Here is a 20,946-nt window from a genome sequence, read left to right on the forward strand (position 1 = left end):
TTAAAAACACGTTTCGTTGTACCATGAGTGCTTAACTAGGCAATTCACATATGACTATCATGCTGAAATACTGACTCACTTCATTATTGACTAATATTCCAGCAATTTTGGACTCCCTGGAAAGTAGTAGGGCTGCAGAGGATACTTAAGTGAAAATTTTACATCATCAAAATGCTTAAAAAAAATACTAAAAAGCTTTGAATCTATAGAATTCTTAATATAACTCTCACACAGAGTTAAAACTCACCTCAATTAACAACTATAAATAAAGATTTGAGAACCAGATTTTTTAAAAGTACTGTAGATAGTCTTTATGCTATACAGTGTAAATTTAAAGAAGTATCAAATCAAATGCCTTAGAAAAATATACATATAACACGTCCACAGGTTAGCTTAAATAGGTCATAATACTTTCCAGAGAAGTAAGAAACTGTCTGTAAGTTATAGGAAGATTCAGACCTGCCATTCATGATATTCTGAGGCCTCATTTACACTGTCCAGCCTTTCCCAGTAGAACTACATCAGTACTGATAAATCAACAAAAGTCCCTGCTCTAGGTGTGGTATATAAAAAAAAAAACGGACTGGATTTCTCTCACCTACCTGCAGACATTCAAAGATTAAGTTGCCAAAGTCTAAACTCCCATCTGTAGTTAACAGAGAGAGAGAGAGAGACACACATAGCTCTGCATGGCAGAATTAATCTCCCCTAACTGAGGATAGGGGAAATTGTCTTTTCCCCTTAACTGCAGACTTTTACCGAGACTTACAGATGCTCAACCTTTGTATGCTCATACAGGTTAGATAAGAGGAATGCCACACCAAGACCTTCTGCACTATGGTCATTGTGAGTGAAGCACAATAAACTAAAAAGGATTTTCTTCCACTGGCAGAGCTGCTCTGCTCGGAAGAGCCCACATGTGAGCACAGTGTTGCCAAGGCTGATGATTTTTTTCTGCCCTAAGCAGAGGGCAAGAGCAGGTCTTCATCTCTCATTATTTGTTCTCTCATAATTTGTTCATACAATTCCGAGGCTCTATGTATCATTATTTTAATTGGGAATGGCAAACTAATGGCCTGAACATTCTTTGATGGTCAGAGTGCTGAATAAAGAGATGCACGGAGTCAAAGAAATGATGCAAAGTGGTTTTAAATTCCAGTCTCTAAGACAATGCTGAAGAAACCAGAAAAATATAATAACAAGATTCTTACAGCAATTTTGGGTGTTTCTACTTAGGTACCAAATTTTTTCAAAATTTGGAACCGAAAGCTTTCTATCTTTTCATGTAACTCTGAGTGACTGCACCATTAGATTGGAAACATCTTCCTGTCAAATCCTCTAAAGGCAGGTGTCTAGCAGCAGATCTCTGCTGCTACTATTGTTGAAACTGTACCAAAATTGGCAATCTTGATTTGCTACTGTACATCAACCCCCACATTAGCCAACGTGTGTGTGTGTGCGCATATCTATGTGAAAGGATGTACAAAAATCCACTGAAAAATAAATCCAAATCTTTCTGCAACCTGAGCTAAAATTTTTCAGCTTGCTTTCTGGAAACGTAGAAAGTAGGTCAGCACATATCCCAAAATAGCACATCAGCACTGAGAGAAAAAGTAGTATATCTGTATCTTCGGACTTTTTATCTCATTTCTCTATTGGGGGGAATGGCAAATTTCCTTTATTCTACTGTATGGAGGAACACGTACAAGAAAAAATTGCGTATACTTAAAAAAAGCCCCCAGATCAGCTGCCTACACAGGGAAAATGTTATCTGTTTTAATCAAAGCAAAATAACATTGAGTGGAACCATTTAAGCTTTATCAAAATATAAGCAAGGGAAAAGCCAGGAAGTTTAAAATGTGTTTAAAATGTTGTACTGGGTATGTATCACATCCTGTTCCTCGTACATCTTGTTCCTTGTATCAAAAACCTATTTGGTAAAATACTTAGTTTGCAAATAATGGCATACTTTCTGTGATTTTGTTGTTCATAGTATTTGCTGTTTCAATAATAATTGTTGCCTATCTTGTGATACCTTTCATGCTACACACACTCCTAAACCAAAAATATTTTCTTTCACACCAGATGCATGTCTCCCACTTTTTATTTTTCTTCCCTCCTCCCCCCCTCTTTTTAAGGAAGTAAAAAGGTACAAGCCAAAACCAAATTAAACACTCACACATCTTATAGCTATAAAGATTCTGAAGAACTCTTCTGAGATTAATATTGATAAATTCCTTTTCTGAACTATTACAGTACCTTAACATGAAAAGAGAAACAAAAACCACTCTTAGGCAATATTAAATTATGCTTATCAGCCCTGAAATGTTATTACCTTATTGAAGTCAGTATCAGTACTGTTGGCTACAACATGATGAATGATGCTGGTCTGTTTCCCAGAACAGATTTCAAGCTAGAACATTGATATTTTTAATTAGGAAAAAATTATATTGCCTCCCCCAAATTCCAAGTGTCAGTCTTCATTTGGACCTCTGCACTAGATTAAAATGAATGTTTGAAAAGTACTGAACATTGGTAGTATTACCTTTTAAGTTCAGTGATTTTTACGGAACCAGCAGGAATCCCTAAAAAACCCAAAACAAATCTATTTTTAGTTCTTTTGTTTGTTTGTTTTATTTTCTAAACTACTGGTCTATTCATGCTCCATCTCAGTTCTTGGACAGCTAGCTCTCATTGATTCCCCTGTATCAGTCCAACCTGTTTAAATATCTCATCCACCAGCTTGTGAAGTACTCTAATCCATGTATATATGTACATAGTTTAGGCAATTATAGAATTGGTCTCTTCCACACAGCCAGGCTTAAGTGTCTCCAAAAAGGGAAATCAAAATGGAGAACAACTTCCTGAACCTATAGCTGCTGGAATCTGTGTTTTTCTTTGAAACTCAATAAACAATGCTTGCTGTTAAAACTTAAGTAAAAATTAGGACCTTCATAGGTAACACAGGCTTCACAATTAACTGAGTGAAGAAATGATGGAGTTTCTCAAACTTTGAAAAATTAAATCAAAGCACTAAAATAAAATAAAGTGGTTGAGGTTTTATGTCCTGTGAGGCCTCGACCTTGCAAAATTTTAAAATTCTAACCTAGAAAACAAAGTGCATAATTAAACACATCTAATTGCATTCCTAGATTACTGCCAGATAGCTTGTCACATGCCTTGGTGGGTCTAAACAAACAGTTTTCATGCATTACTTCCAAAAGCCAAAGGCACAGAACTGATTGAGTTAAATTTAGAGCTGGACAAATATACTACTAAAATATCATCAGATCAAATAAATCAAAGAACATAAATTTGTAGTGTAGTGTTAAAATAAATAAGAGGAGATAAGGCAGTTATATTTATGAGTAGCAACAGATATGATCTCCCCTAGCATTCTCTCGCTGATGCCAGCAACGTCATCCTCCAAAACCTGAGAGAAGCTATGGAAAGATAAGTCCCACATTCATCAGACTTTAGTACTGCTAATTTTTGTGATACACCACCAGTGTAACTAAAAAACCCAACACTGTTCTAGTTAAATGGAATTAAATCATTCTCTCCGTGCCCTAGGCTTTTTTCTAAATTGTAAAAGACAAGAGATTTCACAAGAGCACATCATGTCAGTTGGTCTCATCTCCCGTTTAGAAAATAAAAGCCCATGAATATGTTTGCATATTCATGTAATTCCAATTCTGAGTTCAAGGACATTTACAAGACACCTGCTAATATGCCGATTTGTATTCATTGGAGTGGGAAGCCTGCTGCCATGAGATACCATTTTCACTCGGAAGCCATTAGCTTAACTGCTGAGAGGTTGTATCTTCCTAAACTGCTTTGTGAAGGAGAAGCATTAGTATAATCTGTTATTTCAAGGCACAGTAAAACAGGTAAACTAGTCCAGAAGTGGTCAAACCTGGTATTTTCCGAGTTTGCCTAAGCGGGACACAGAAAGTCCTAGAATTACAGTTGTGAGGTAGTCTAGGAAACAGCTCTCTCATTTCCCAGCTTAGAGCCTGTAATTATATATAGTTGTACTTTTCCAGACCAGAGTCATCATGCATTCCCTCCTGGCTCACGTGGTGCAACGATACGTGCTCAATCTTGTGTCTAGAGCACTAGCGACTGTGCTCTGGACTCCTGTGACTGCATTATTTCATACGGGTTAAATGTCTTCCTTACACCCTTCAGTGACCGACACAGGAATTTTAGCATGTTCAAATGGTACACCAGGTTGAAATCGCACATGCTGCTGCAGAGATGTGTCCTAGAGCCCGACCACAAGTCAAACTGAACTTACAGACTCAGCCATATGGAGCCCTCTTCATGTCAGCATGCATGTACACATCCCTGTTGCACAGAACAGCTTATCTCTAGGCAATGAAAATCACCAACTTCATAGTGTTCATTGCACACAATCCTTTTCAGAAAGAACTACATACACATGAGCTTCCAAATCCCAATATGCATGTTTTATATTTTTCACCTATGCAAAAGACTTTTAACTATTTAGTAAAAAAAGGATAATAGTTGCCACATTTATTCAATAAAGAAATGCATTCATACATAAAATTCACTATCATTTTAACAGAAAAATCTCATGTAAATCTGTAATGACTAGATAATTAATGCAAAGTCTTACCTTTCCCTGAAGCGACAGTTTCCAGTAGTGATCTCTCTTAATGCTTTAATTTTGCAAAGTAATTTTCATAAATAGTTTTTTTTAGTTCAGGCAGAGATGGATCAACTGCAAGCAGTCTGGATGCTATCTTGCTTACTTCTTGGAGATCACTGTTTTGCATTGTGAGCCATCACAACTACCTAGGGAAAATAACAGTCATCTTAACCTTCAGTTACCTGGACAAAATGACGTATTACTGCTCCCAGATTAAACAAAAGATTAAACAAAATCCAAGTCCTAAAACGTGACCTTAAAAATTGTATTTATCTACCAAATGTTTCGTAATAGATGCTGTTAAAAGAATTATTGCATACTTTCTTACCAGGAACTCATACTCTTGGATAGAGACATAAATCAAGTGGGAAAATTTTATATACAATGTTGTAAATTTTTTAAAGTACAACTTGTCTTTACACTGACAATATCAAACAGACTTTTTTTTTTTTTGGTAGATTTCTGGTCAGAAACTATAAGCAACAGTGGAAACTGAGTTATGCTGTAATTCCTTAAATAGAAGTAAACAAAGTGGTGCCTCTGGAAAATAAAAATGCTGAGAGTAGGAATCTACTTTTACTATTTGGGTATAACTGTAAGGTCCCTATTAGAACAGGAAACGTTATATTTCTATTTAGTGCAGCTGCAGGCATCTGGCAGCCAATTTTTTAATTCAGTCTAATAACAGCTGCAGGGTCAGAAACAAAAGTTTGTTTTTAACCACTCTTTGAGACGGGCTATGTACATTTGCTCTTACGTTATATGGAAGCAGCACAAAGCTAGCATTGCAACATTTCCTCACCTAGACTGGCTGAAATCTTCTCAGTCCCCAAAAATCCCGACACAGAGATAGCTTTTGGACTGCAGGACTATTCTTACTGCATATCACGTTTACGTTCTGGATTCCCTGGTCATGGTACCAAGGGAGCATGAAGCTGTCTCTAGCGCTCGTCCTCTGAGAAACACACTCATCATGCGATGCCCCATTACTGTCAGTGTGTCCTAGGTTTTAATGCTGTTTCAAAAGGCGGTGATGGAAAAGAAGCCAAGCGTTTTGAGTGGATCCCAACACGCGCAAAGGCTCTGAAACTGAGACTGCCACCTGCACCATGTCTGTGTTCAAAACCACTGGCAGCAGATCTGGGTAGTGCACTTTGGAGGGGGAGTGCTGTCCTGTGATGGATATGCCCAGAGGCCCATAATGCTGGTTTATCAAATCCAACTTGAATTTTGTTACTATGAGGACAGTTTGAATGTTCTCTATGAGCTCAAGGAGTGACAATGCTACACAGATCTGTGACATGAGTAAGACACTTTGTTTGCTAACTTGAATATGAGATGCGGTTGCTCAGGGCCTCATCCAACCAAAGCGCTGAATACCTCCAAGGACAGTCACAACCTAGCTGGACAACCACAGTGCTCTTGAGCAGCATATCTCAATCTAAATACTCCAGACCCATGGCAGCAAACGGGACAGTCCAACTCCAACGATGTTATTTGTCCTGTTCAGCTCCATGAAATGTTCGACTGGGCACTTAATTAAAAGATCTACCAAGTCAAAATCAGCAAACGATACTCTGTTTTCTGCTATAAGGCAGTGTTTTACAACCCTGTCTTGTCTCCCCACCCTTCCCTTAACAACAGAAAACACACTCAACACTTCACCATGTATTATTAAAGGGCTTATACATTTTTATTTCTCTCTCTTCAGTGCCTTTTTCCTTCTGGATAGCCCTTTGCAGCTGTTTTCCATAAAAACACAATAGTAGCTCTGCCCACACTTCAAGAAGCACTACTGTAAATCTGCATAATTCTCTTCTTGCATGTTTATGCAAGAGTTCCAAGTTTCCTGAATGTTAAGAGAACTATCAAGCTGTGGCATCTGAGTCAAAAGTCACTGAGATAGACAGGGCAGTCATGGCTCAGATCTGCTCCTTCAAACTTTCTGCAAATTTGGGTATCTTTTTGTATGCTATACTCCAGATGCGTTTTAAAGATAAGGCCCAATTGTTTAGACACTTCTTGTTTTTAGAAAATGAGAAGTGACAGTAGATCTGACAGGTTCCTGCAACTACTCTAGTTCCTCATCTGCCTGCTGAGAAGTCCATTCACATCTGCGAGACGCTGTCAGAGACATACAAGATATTTGGACAAAAATGCATTATGCAGTTTTACACTCATCAAAGACACCCCCCCCCCCCCAATATGGAATACTTCAGGTCATCATCATCAGCACAACAGAGTGGATTTAGTCCATCTTACATGACATCTCTGCAGTAAGGAGAGACTGCATCGTAAAAGCAATCACCTGGTTTTGCATATCCATGTGATAACTTGCCCTTTCCAATATCTGGTAGCCTGAAGTCATTACCCTTCTCCAGTCTCTGGTAGCCTGAAGTCATTACGCTTTGCTTTGCGGGGAGGAGGAGGGTCAGGAGGAGAGGAAGGGAGTGCTTTCCATAAGAGACCCTCAGGCAACACTGTAAATACTGACTTTCATGGACATACTTTACTTCAAAGAACAGGGGCAAGCTGAATCAAGCAATCTCCCGCCAAACGTTACAACCACCCAACCACGTGCAGACACACCACCTTTTCAGTCCAGTATATAAAGGGCACAGTCTCCTCTACAATCAGAGCAGAAACCAGACGCTGAACAAGCATAAAAACGAGGAACCTTAAATAAAGTACAGTTTGGATATAATTAGTTTAACTGCGAAGTGTTGCACAATGATTTGTCATACACTAGATAGAGTATGACTTATTCATCCTCCTTGAAACATTTCTTGGTAAATATGTTAATTCCACACAGGTATTGTTTACACCAAGCCATGACTTTCATAGATCAGTGCTTTGTTGCATCAGTCTCAAAATATGTGCAATACAACATGTATAAGTCAGAGATCATTGGCACTTCCACTGTGCCCAACTTTTTCTTCTGAAAAAGCAAGATTTTTCATTTGTATCTCTTTTCAGAGGTAAAGAAAATTAATAAATGCACTAAGTAGGTACACATTGTTCTTATAAGAATTATTGCTTAATGGGCATTTCTGAAATAATGTTCATAACACAAAATAATAGTTAGAAGTATGAAAATTATGGCATCAAATGCACAAACAATGCAGTAACTCCACAGCTGTACAGTAAGACATCTGAAAATAAGGAGGTTTGTCAAAATACACATTGTTCTCCAGAAAACAAAAAACCTAGCAAAGGTAAGAGCTGCATCACTCCAGCACCCTCTGTTGGCCTTCCTGCAGCATGTTACTTTGTGTACTCACCTAAGAGCATCTTTCGTTTCGTCCTTAAGCTATGACAAAGATTCCTTTATACAAAAACACACATGAAAAGCAAAAAAAAAAAGAAAAAAGAAAGCCACCTCACAACCCAGCCCTATTGAAACTTGAGATATATAGCACAACGTAGCTTAATATCAGAATACTCAGTACTGCTGGACCTGTCATGCATTAGCCCATCTTTGCAGATGGTCAGAATTGATCTAATTATGAGGGCAAAATACTGTTTACCAGCCCTCTCTGTGTCTGGTATTTCTAATAGACACCAATAATAAATGGCATCTCACATGCAGCTCCCACCAATAGAAATGCCAGCTCTACAGAAAGAACAATTATTTTTATGGAACATCTTTCACTGTAGCAAGTGAGAACTGACAATACATACATTACATAGAATATCATCCACAAAAGAAAGTGCTCAAACCACGTCTCATCAAGCACGCAGATAAATAAAGTCCAGATGCCAGATACAAGGTGATCTAAATATAAACTCCATACACTGTGTTCTGGTGTACGGACAGATGGTGTAATTTCCAGAAGCAAAGGCCCTTTGCCCAGCAAGCCCGGCGGCTGCTTCGCAAAGCCGGCTCGCAGCTTTGCAACAGCAGATGCAAAGCTGCAGTGAAGAGTGGAGAGGAAGAAGGAGGGGGAAGCGGTAGTGCTGAGATGGAGAAGCAGGCGTGCTCTCCTGGCGCTGGGGAAGGTAAGGGTGGTACGGGCTACTTCCGAGAAAAGCCACCCAGGGGTTGTCAGGGCTGCCTTGTCCTTTCTGGCCCCTCGGCAGGTGAGAACAGCAGAACGCAGCCTATGCCCAGCTGCGGAGCAGGAGGCAAAGACCTGCTGCCTGGCCATCTTGCAGCCCTTGAACCACCACTCAAGAAAAGCCACAGGCAAAGAAAAGGCAGGACCAAAGCAGGTCTTACTGAGCTGTCTGGCTGCTTCCACCAGCCAAATGGTCGAGTAACTGCCCACTTTATCTACCTACAGCTAAACCCTAAAGCCAACACTGGCCAGAATCCAAAGAACCAACAAAAGAGCTTTTCTTAGCTGACCGTAAGTTCAACGACAGGGAAAAACTTAGTCTCAGAAGTGTCACCAGCTATTGCAAACCTGCTCCTAACACTGTCTCTTAACTTTGCACCTTTAAGCTCTGTACAGTTTTCTACCCGCTTAGTTTTGTTTTCACGGCATCCTGTCTGCTCACCTGAAATTCATACCCACTATCTCACCACCCTTCCAGACTCTGCTCTCTGCTTCTCTTCTTTCCTGCATGCAGTTTCACCTGACTCTCTCCTAGTATTTCTGTGTTTATTGACTTTAAGACGGTGCTAATAAAAATTGATGGTCAGATAATAATCTCCAGAACATGCTGAAATGCACACAAACTTTTGTCAACCAAATTTGTAGTACTATTTGTCAGAAAGCATTACTACCCTCTTTCAAATATTTACACACATGCTTCTACTTTGGGTAATTTATATTTTACCACTTAACAGGGATGGAGAAATCAGTTTGATTCGGAATGTCAAGATCTGAATTATTAGACTCAAGTACTTATTGCATAGAACAAACCAGAAACTTATCTCATGAAATCTGTGCAGTTCATTTGAGGTGACTCACTAGCCAGTCCAGAAGCCAGAGGTGGACCCAAACTGAATCCACATCCCTAAACCTCAGAACTGGAAAAAAGCAATCGAGCATTTGCAATGCATGATGTTATCATCCATTTTCAGGAGTTACTGTTTTGTCAGTTATTTTCAGGCATTTATATTCTTGCTTTATACTAGTTTCTGCTGGCAAAGATTTTTTTCTCTTTAGCCATTCTGTTACTTTAAAACAGCTTTACCGCTTCATTTTTCCCATGTTTAAAAGGTCTGGTTCCAAACAGTAAATAGTAAAGTTATTTCCTTTAAGACTTGGCTGTTCATTGGATGGCTGGTTAAGGCTGCAGTAGCCTGTTCAGTAACAGGTTACTTACGCAATGAAGTTCCTCTGCCTAGCAACCCTAAGGGTGGAGTTCAAAACAGCAACTGCACCAGTCACATTTTGCAACTAAAAGTGAGGGAAAAAAGAAAAAGAGATGCAGGAATGGGGACTGCAAGGGAAAATACTGCTTTTCTTCATGAGAAACGTAACTTACTAAGAAAAGAAGGTAACAAACAACATAGAAGAATGAACCAAAGACAGCTAAAATATTCCCCACTCAAAGTTGTAATTAATACTGAGATCATAATATGCTAATGATTATGAAGAGACATAATTCATGCAGAGAACAGGTTAATCCCTGCAGAGGATCATGTAAATACTTTGCTATTCTGGCACTAATATTCCCTTTCCATTGAATACTGAAACAATCTTTACTTATAAAAAATTCTTGTTAAAAAAAGCTCCTGGTAAAATAGATGGATATTTTGAATACTTACAGAGAAATGTTCAGTATTAGTATCTTTATGTTGAAATGTTCAATTGAAAAAAAAGTGAAGGCAAACATAACAATTACTGTTGACTGAGTTTTAGGAATAAAATTAACTTAATTTCATTTACTAAGTTTGTGCTGGTTAAAAGTAGGCAAAATTACAAGATAAAACACATTATTTTTGAGATTTATTAATAAATATTCTGTGAAAGAATCAAGGAAACTAGTACTTCAAACATTAGCGAATGAGAAAAAAAACCCAAAACTATTTGGCCATGTATCACTTCATAAAAATTATTCCTTTTAATGATTTCGCCACCCTCCCCAAATTGAAAGTCTTTCCCTTCCTAAGCTTGCCCAGAAACTTAATAAGTACCACAGTGAGAATAAGCTCAGCTGGGGAAGTTATCCATTTATATTCCTATAGAACTTGAATTTTTCATTTTTTAAAGTATTTAATGCAGAGTGGAAAAACTACCTCAGAGGCAGCCGGGATGCACTCAGCCAGTCCACGGAGTGCAATGGCGAACCAGGAGCATCTGCGCTTGCTTCAGACCAGCTGTTGCTGTGCAGCACATCATAAAACTTTTGGTTTGGGTGCTGGAAGGAGCAGAGCTCTATCAGTTGCCTGCATCTACCCAACTAACTGCACTTCTCATTTGGTTTCGCCTGGCCAGGCCTGGCAGCTCTGAATTGCTGCAAACAGCTCAGAAAGGCAGCATGAGCATTTCTGCACAACGACACAGCTCACGCTGTACATACACCCCCGGTCTTCATGCTTTCTCTTCATGGTCTCAAAGACAACTAGTATTAGTCTTTATTTATACTTCAACTCTTATCCCAACATATTGGTCTCTTATGCAGGAGCCTTTTCTGGTAACTGTGTTGCTTTGCACAGTAAGTAAATGCAGTGAATGCATTTACTAAATGAAGAGTCTGAGATGCATCTGTCATGCTCTGAATCAGATTGATAAACACACCCGTACTCAGAAGGCACTATTCTCTGATGTCTTAATATATAATTCCTAGAGCTCAACTTGGCAGATCATTTCTTACCAAACATGCATAAGGTCACGTTTCTTTTACATTTACCTAATTTGTCACAAAACGTTCACCTTACCAATGGAATGTATACCCACATGACCTGATTACTATTAGCAAAGGCAGTATGCTAATAAACACTGCCTGGTCCTAAAAACATTTACTTAATTCACTAGTAGAAAAGAAAATGAAGTGATACAAAATAAACACCTCACCTATTAAAAACTGAGAAGCGAAGGCCGGAAGCAACCTTGTTTGTCAGCAGGGTGGCAGTACATAGATTATTGCCTCCCACTGTGGTCACTGATAGCTCCATGCTGGCTCTCTGGAGAGCTCCACATTGATGAAAACTTTGAAAGTTAGAAAATACCATCCCATTCTAGTTTTAAACTCTTGTGTCTCTAGCTATTTTATAAGAGAACTTTTAAAAACACAATTCTACATAAATTTCACTTCAAAACTGCCCATCAGTCTTGAATAACTTGTATTTGTCAAGGATTTCAAAAGTGAAAAGGAAAAGAATCAGATGGTATTTTCCAAAGGCCGTAACATCTGAGATAGAGGACTTAAAAAACCCAAACAAACCACACACAAAAAAACCCCCAACCCTCCCTCTACTTCACATCAACTTTTGTTAGAAAGACTTGAGCACAGCCAACACAAGAGAGCTGGCAGGACAGAGCAGGATGTGGGATGAAGGAATCTCATTTTCCAGCATCAGCACTGATTTCCTCCTAGTGAAGTGATCACATAACCATGGCCTCATTAGGAGTCAAAGTAATAAGGGGAAAACACTTTATTGCTTAAAAGGTAAGGAGTTTTCTATACGGGACTAAAAAGGAAGGTAAATGGTGGTGGGATTTTGCATTTGCCACCAGCAGGACAGTGCTGCATTCTCAGAAGAGTTCTGTGGCCTGCTGTCCTACTGCAAGCATCTCTAATGGTGCATCAAGTATTGGTTTGGTTACTACAGCAAGAGTGGAGGTCTATTGGAACAAAAATATGAAAAATAATCCTCTTATAAAAAACCTCAGATTTTTAATTGGGGACAAAAATCTGATATTTATTTTAGTAGGCTTCTGTGATGTGGCTGGCTGCAATAGTTTTCAGATAGGAACTACTACTTTTCTTTTGCTAGTTTTAATTACATTTGATCTCTAAACCGGCATTTCATTAAATAGTTTTCCTTTTTCTGATGTCCCTCTCCACTCTGTTTTGATTAATCCAATGTGCAAGCAGCTTTTAGTGACCCAGACACTGCAATTTTCAATAAATAAACTCTGGATGAAACACTTATGCAATTTGTACAAAGCATCCCGAACAAGATTTAGACCTGAAACTTCTCCAGCTTTTCTTGCAGACATAAGCAGGAAGAACAATTTGAAAGATGGATATCAAAAATGGAAGAACAGAAATCTGTTTTCTAGAGACCCTTTTCCTATCATGATCTGCACAAGTTTTTTCCCCAGCTAAGTAGCGTAAGGAACAAACCAAACAAAACACCCACTCCAGCCAGTACCTTTCCTCCATGTTATAAAATCAGCCATCTTTTTAATTTAGTTTAAATTTCCTTTGCCTAATTAATAGGCAAATTCTGTAGTACAGCATTACTTTTTTCTTTTTCTATCTCAAGTAATTCTTTATTATTTTACATAAAAAAGAGTAGAAATTGAATAATAAATCTATATAACAACCAAGCAAGGCCTCCCCTTGACTTACAGCTGAGTTATCCATCTCTTATGCCTTTATATATAAAGGCCTTCAGAGTAAATAATTAAGAAGAAAGACTGACAGAAGTAGCATGTAAGTAACTTTTTTAGTTTGGAATATCAATCAGTTTGCTGCCCACTTACTTATTAAAATATTTAATGCCAAAAAAAAAGACAAAAAAGAAACACCAATCTCAATGTGAAGTGAAAAATTTGAACTATTAGAGCCGAAGTTTCTGAATATGAGTAATCCCCCAAACAAATACAAAAGCAAACTCCAGGTGCCCAAACTTGATAACAATAGTGTTCTGAATAATACCTTTAGCGATTTCTAGCTGTCCTGTATATGACAATCTCAAAAACAAAATCAGAATCAGAATCATTGACTTCCAAAATAATAGATAAATTAAAAAAAAGACCTTCAGTTGCAAAATTCTTTAAAAGATTACTTCATTTAGGAAAACTAAACAATTCAGAAAGCATCTGTAAGGACGCCTTTATACTTGCAATCAGTATTGCTTTCTTTGGTGGTACAATAAACCACTGTTAATCATGCTACCAACAAACTGCTTCAGAATTAAGCAGAGAACACTTTATTCAAAACTTACGCTAACAAAACAAGATGAACATCTATCTCAACATCCTTTTCTCTAAAATTATTAATAGTGAGCAGAGCCTTTGATGCGTTCTTCTTCTCCACTGTGCTTGGAGGAAGATCCAGATCGTTTGTCTGACACTGAAGCCTCTGACAAATGCCTATCACTCTATTAAAAAAAAACAGGTGGAAAAACTGCATAATACAGTTTCAAGTTTTGAGAGAGAAACTTGAGAATATCTGTGCTTTGCAATACTCAGCACTGTTTTTGTGCAAGAAACCACTTATAAAGAAATAAACATTAACAAATGCATGCAACTTCAATGTTAACGTTCTCCTGCATACAAATCATAGATAGTAACATATACAGTATTCATTTACTGATGCTTAGCAACCTATATTGGAAATAAGGCATAGAAAGAGAAAAAAAAAAAAAATCTAAATTCCATGTCAATATAACAGAAAACCAGCAAATACCAGGTAGCTGAAATACAGGCTTAACCCTCCACTAACCTATTAAAAAGAAGATACCCCCTTTGCCTTTGTTGGAGGCATGTGCCCATAAACAGACAGGCTTTGATGTTGCCATTTTTTCCAAGATGTTACTTCAAAGTTTCTGAAAAGCTAGTTAAGGACAATAATTGTGTCTGTAGTGTTTATGCAATAGCACAGCTTTCCTTTGCTGTGTACGGTTTTATAACACAATTTTAACTGACCAGTAGACCTCAAAACCACTGGAAAAGCACTGGAACAGGTTGCCCAGAGAGGTAGTGGAGGCCCCATCCCTGGAAACATTCAAGGTCAGGTTGGATGGGGCTCTGAGCAACCTGATCTGGTTAAAGCTGTCCCTGCTCACTGCAGGGGGGTTGGGCTAGATGGCCTCTAAGGTCCCTTCCAACCCAAAGCATTCTATGATTCTGTGATTCTGTAAACCCAGCCCATTGTCAGCTCCACTCAGCAGAGCTTCACAACATAGTGTAGGACCGCACACAAGGTGCACCTCTGCTGCCACTGCTGTGACCCTGGCTCGGTGCAGGACCCAAGGAACTGCCAAGTCCAGCGTCCAGAGGGAAACCTTTGAGCCCTCTAACTTTCATTTCAAAGGGACAAATAGGAAAGCAAGGACCAGACAACAGCTGCCATTTACTGAAGAGTCTCCCATTAATGCTGGGGCCATGATAAAAAATAAATGCTTTTCAATTTTGAGGTTAACTATGGTTATTAGCTTTTGATCTATATCATTTTCACTTCTATTTTAACTGCTCAGCTAGAACCCCCCCCTCTCAAAAATAAACTTCACAAGTCTTTTCTCAAAGGTACATTTATCAAGTTCACGTTCCCCAATGACATGTATATCTGAGACCTTCAACGTGCTGGAAAATCCTACCCTTTTTTGCAATTAATAAGGCTGTTTTCTAGTATCTAATGTTACACTGACTGAAGAATGCAGGAAGAAACACCACCATTCCACCAAGCAACTACACCAAGATCTTTTTGAAGAGGACACCACAAAGCATTACTATTACACATACATGGATCATTGCTTCAGACACAACATAAAGCCTCTTTCCTGTTCAGTACAAATCCATTGTTAAAGCGCTGAGCATATAATACAAGAATGAAAAACATGCAGGTTTTGAATACAGTTTCTTCTACACAGACCACGGTTGTTCTGTATAAAACCATCAATGCATAAAACACCAATGCAAGTTTTACATTTGATTCAGTTCTGGGACAGACAACAAAAATCAAGTCCGAAAACCCAATCTTTAAATACATCTATCTGTGGGAAACAGGAATATTTAGGCATACTACAAACCAGCTGACAAAAATGCTGATCAGTTGTATACATATCTAGTACCTCTATGATCCTGTATCCCTACGATGTTTAAGAAAGACAACCCCTCTCCTTCTCCTCTCAGCTTGCATGTCTTGATTCATTTATAATCACTAGTGTTCAGTTTGCCTATTTTTTAAGCAGAAAAATGTGCAGGAAGCCTGTGCAGCTGTAGAAGTTAATGAAGGAAATAAAGTCCCTCATCATGTAATACAAATCTGAATTTTTTGTTACATGGTGTATGCTACTCCCTACTTATTCTAGGCAGCGAATTAATGAAAACTGAACCTGATGCTGATATTTACCATCCTTCTTTAAGACATCTCTCAATTCTATCCCTTGATACTTGCCAACACTATTTCACAGTAACTATTGAATTAGTTTTGATTTCTTCTGATTCATCCTTTTTTAAGTTCTAAATATATGGTAATAACCTGGTTACAACTTAACTCACCCTAGAGAACACGAAGAGATGTTTGCTTTAATGGGGCATTTACTATAAGATGGTGTGCAAACTCGAGGCATTAAAAGAGTGAAAAAAAAATTTGAAATTAAGCACACAATATTTATACAGAGATTACTTCATATCAGTCACTTTTTTCCCCCAAATAATTTCACTCAGCTTGCAAGGAGAAAAAACACCACCCCCAACCTCAGGATTGTTGTATGTGAGCCAACTGCATGTATTTTATTTATTTTAATGGGGCTAATTAATAATGAAAAATAGCTCTTGCTACTGGGATAGCTAAAAAGAAATTTATGACAAGTAAAGTTTGTTACAGGGCAGCTGGACTGTATTTAGAACTATTGCATATGTTCATTGATTTCCATCATACATTTATAAAAATAAATGACACATTTATTAAGCAAAACTGTTTATAAAGGCATGATGCCTGCAGTTCTTTGCTCCAGCAGATCCACACTGTTTATCCTGGAAAACAGCTTTCCATTACTTTACTCAGAGGTACCTTTGCAACAGCAGTCAGATTTTTATCTGTTTTGAAAAAGCATGTCTTTAAGCTTTATCAGGACACTTGCAGGTGCTGTTCCTTAACTCAAGATGGCCTAGGACACCTTACTAAATTACTTCTAAACTAAAGCTTTAAAAATTAAATTAAGAGCTATTTATATGACTAAAACCAGAAGGAGGTAAGCACACAGGCACAACGTTACACCTTGTCTTACTGAATCTTATGACACACATTTATTTCTGTTATATTTTTAAGAAATATAGTAATACATGGAGCCTGGCCAAACACATCCCATGCTGAAAGCCTTCCATTTTTGAACTTTATGGTTTATGCTTGAATTCTCAATCTTAGCACTGCAGTAACCGTGTATTGGTGTGTTCTTGCACACATATGCCATTGGTACTTTGCTTAAAAGTTTATGCAAAAACCTGTCACAGTCTATGCTAATGTGTTTCTCTGATTTGTTTTAAAGTAAAAAGCACACGAGTATCAAAGAGCACACTGTAAATGATCGCTTCTAATCTTAGACATGTATCAATTATTCACTAACTTGTTCTTCTTGTGCTTTATCGTATAGACATCACCATGGCAACACTATTCTTCACTTCCTAGCCTTAATCAGTGAATCTGTAAAGTAATATTAGATTTAGCTGTTGGATTACTTGGTATTCTACTTGTTACACCATGAACATAGACATGTCTCTCTTATTAAACCATGAACCACACACAGTTTCCAGGATATCAATAAACTTCTATTTGCTTAGCAATATTGAGATGGTAACTTTTCTAAGAACTAGCTAGTTCCTCGTTTACTGCTAAGTATAATTATGTAGCTTTGAATTGCCACCAGCAAAATTCAGAATGGAATTTAATGTCTGGATGCAATACCTGTCCTATGGCCCTTATACAAGTTGGGAAATTGTCCACCTTTCAAAAACTGTAAATTTTAAAATCACTATTAAGCTTTAGAACTGAATCACTTGTTTTCAGCAAGTACCTTAATTAAAAAATCTCTTTATATCTGACAGTCTTCTAGGTACTATACAATTTACAGAAGACACAATTTGTATTTCAATGTTTTCTTTCCCCTTCTTCATGTTTTCCAGCATTGTTACACATATCATTTTCCATCTTCTCAAAATAAATGCATCTTCTTCTAGCAGCTTTTGGCCCAGCTATTTGTCCTTTCCAGCGAGTTTCTTCTTTCTGTCTGATTTCTCTCTTCTAATTCGCTTTTTCTTCACTCCTCTTTCCTGTGTTTCTCCAGTAGTCTTGATCCTGCTAATTCTCACCTTCCTTTTGCTGTTCCGTCACACAATCATACTTTCTTTCCCCTCTGGTTCATGAGGACTGTTTATCTGTCTCGTTAATCCAAAAGAGACATCTTTAACACCTTAATGCTGCACTGTTCCTTCCCTCAACTTGGAAAGCAGAACAATAAACACTTCCTGTTTGCCCTGCTCTTACACTTGCTTTTTCACAGAGGTGTTCAACTTGTGATATCTCTGCTGGGGTCTCTAGGAGCACTGATTCAAGTTGCGCTTTTGAGCATATAATTCATTATCATCCTGGCAGCAATTTCGAAAATTTCTTTAATATGTGAAAATCTAACTATAGTATTACCAGCACAGAAACAGTCATATACACAGAGAAGTCGTGGCCCTTCCCAGTATGTCCTTAATATTGTTCCCTCACTATTCTTTGTTAAAATGATGACCTGCGTAGTATTTCCCTTAAACATTAATTATATTCACCACAGTTAAAAGGAAAAAAAGGCAGAATTCACTTTTCTGAAGCAGCTATCATACCACAAAAACTCAAAAAAAATCAGACATTTCAGAGTCTTGCAGTAGGATAGATACTACCTAGAGAGAAAAACTGTTAGTGGTTTATGCTTGGCTGAGACCTCAGTGTCCTTTATAGCTCTGAAAGCCTTGGTGAGCATTCCCTTCAAGTCTGGTATGATCCTCAGCTACCTCCTCCAGGCAAAGAGATGATACTCAAAGGTCAGCATCAAGGCCCTGTGCACTACCTCTTCACCCCTTCCTAGGTGTCAGCTGGCTGTGCTTCAGGCTAGCTCCATGGCAGTGCTTCCAGAGAGCTGTGAGAAGAGCCGTGTGGGAAGGAGCTATGAAAAGCCTTGTTGGGGGTTTCCCTGTTTTGCTTGGCAGCTACACCGAAGCTCAGAGCCTTGCCCTTGGTCCCTGCCTGAGCCATGTTCCAGGTATTCCTGTGCCTGGCCACCTGCCCTGACCAGCTGACTTGACCTTGGACTTGCTTCATGACTACAGGCCTGTCTGGCAAACAGGGCTGTTGGCTTTCCCTCGATACTGTCACCAGACTGCTCCACTCTTCTTGTTTGGGGTGTGTGGGACTCCACTCTTTCTTGTCACCCATGGCTGCCAATGGTCTCCCTTGCAGAGCAACTTTTTCCTGCTGCTCCCTGACAATTGGGCTCAAACACAGAAAAATGTTAAGCTCCCAGTAAGGCATGATGTTAATGTCCTGCCTAAGAAAGCAGCAGCCTCAAATACCACTGAAAAATGCATGCAGTTACACTTTTTAAAATACTTTTTCCCATCCATCAGTGACAGGGTCACCACACCTCCACATTGTACGTTGAGTCAGCCCCAGTGATGCACACACTCACAATACACAGAGTTAACCATAATTCTCCATATGCAGATATACACCTACCAGCCTTCTGTACGTTGCACTTCTGTCAAACAACAGAAGTGGCTCCACCAGCAACAGAGTGCACTAGGACTACACTTACACTTCAGTTCAGCCGAACATGCTGCAACTCCTCCCGCTTCAGCTTCTTTGCTCCTGCTCAAACACTGGCTAAGTCACTAATTTTCAGTGATCTCCTCAGAGCTCGCTGAGGAACTGCACGATCCTGACCGCCTTCCACACACAAGGCAAAACTTATGCTCTTGATTCAATTGCTTCATTAATACGCTAGATAGCACGTACACCAAATGACCTCGGGAGCCAATTCTGAACCTTGACACATAAACACATTGACACATAAACACATTTGCACTATGCAGAAACATAGATTACAACCCCAGTAATGAAGTGTAGTACTCTTGGATTGCAGTACAATTTGCAATTATTTCAACAAGGAAAAAAAATAAACCAGTCCTTTGCTATGATGACAAGAGTTTGAAGAGATGGTCTCGCAGCCAGCCAAGCTCACCTGGCAAACAGGCAGCACAAAGCTAATCACTGCAACAGGGGGGTGCTGCAGTCCGCTTTAGAGGCTACTACATTAACCCCAACGCCTTGCAGCCATTACAGTGCCCATCAGAGAGGCTTCGCAAGTGGTATCAGAGGAGAAAAAGCATCACACACTAATGTGAGAATGTCTCCTATGACACTTTTGTAGAAACACTGCTGGAAGTTTATCAATAGAACTAAATTAGCGCTTGTGCATATGCTGTCCTCTTTGCATGAATATGATAGGCAACCCCTATGTTCGCATCTGCTCTCAACATTTGGTACCGATCATAAGATGGATACTACACAGAGGAGAAAGTTTTCTTCCTCAAACTTCAGGCACTTTCCTAAATACAAGCTATGAACAACTCCATAAATAGGGCATGACTAAAATACATCTTGCATCAATTGACTTTTTATGGCATACAATTAAGACAATAAGGTTTCAGAGCCTGAACTTGCAACTGTTTAGACTCCTAACTTTGATCCAAAAGGAGAACAGTATAAGCCTACCTACACAAATTATACTTCCTAATTAAATTACAATAAAGTAATTATTCAAGCCAAATAAGCAGGAAATTTTTATAAAAGCCTAACCACAGGAACTGATAATACTAACAAATTTCTGCTGGAAGTACTGAAAACTATCAGCATCCTGAAATGAGACCTTATTGTTAAGCCTGGTCATAAAACTTAGATCGAGTTAATTAAAAAAAATACCAAAAATACTTCTTTAGAGAAGAAAATGTTTATTTAAAGTAACAGCAAATAAAATAAACTGCTACTTTAAAATCTTTGCTTGAACAAACTTGGGTATTTTCACAGTGTTATGTAAAAAATGCTATGTTTGTTATCTTTCACTTTGACCACCAGCTAAGTGTCAACAATCTCTTTGTTTAAGTGGTCAAACTCCTATGATGAATATTAAACAAGACTGTGCTGGAAGGGGTTATTTTCCCATCTAACATATCCTTCCATCTGACCAGCAACAAAATCCATAGGGCTTTCTGAATCGTATGTAGCATGATGCAGACTCACTACTGGCATTCTTTTGTTCAAATTGTAGAGCAATATTCTACAGCTGATATTCAGAAGTGTGAGGTCAAATAAAGACAGCTAGAGTGGATTTATTTTCAATCTTTTCAAAAAAAGTCTAGATTAACAACCCACCCACCTTTCTGTCC

Source organism: Pelecanus crispus, chromosome 1 (genome assembly GCF_030463565.1).
Source record: "Pelecanus crispus isolate bPelCri1 chromosome 1, bPelCri1.pri, whole genome shotgun sequence".
NCBI classification, from domain to species: Eukaryota; Metazoa; Chordata; class Aves; order Pelecaniformes; family Pelecanidae; genus Pelecanus; species Pelecanus crispus.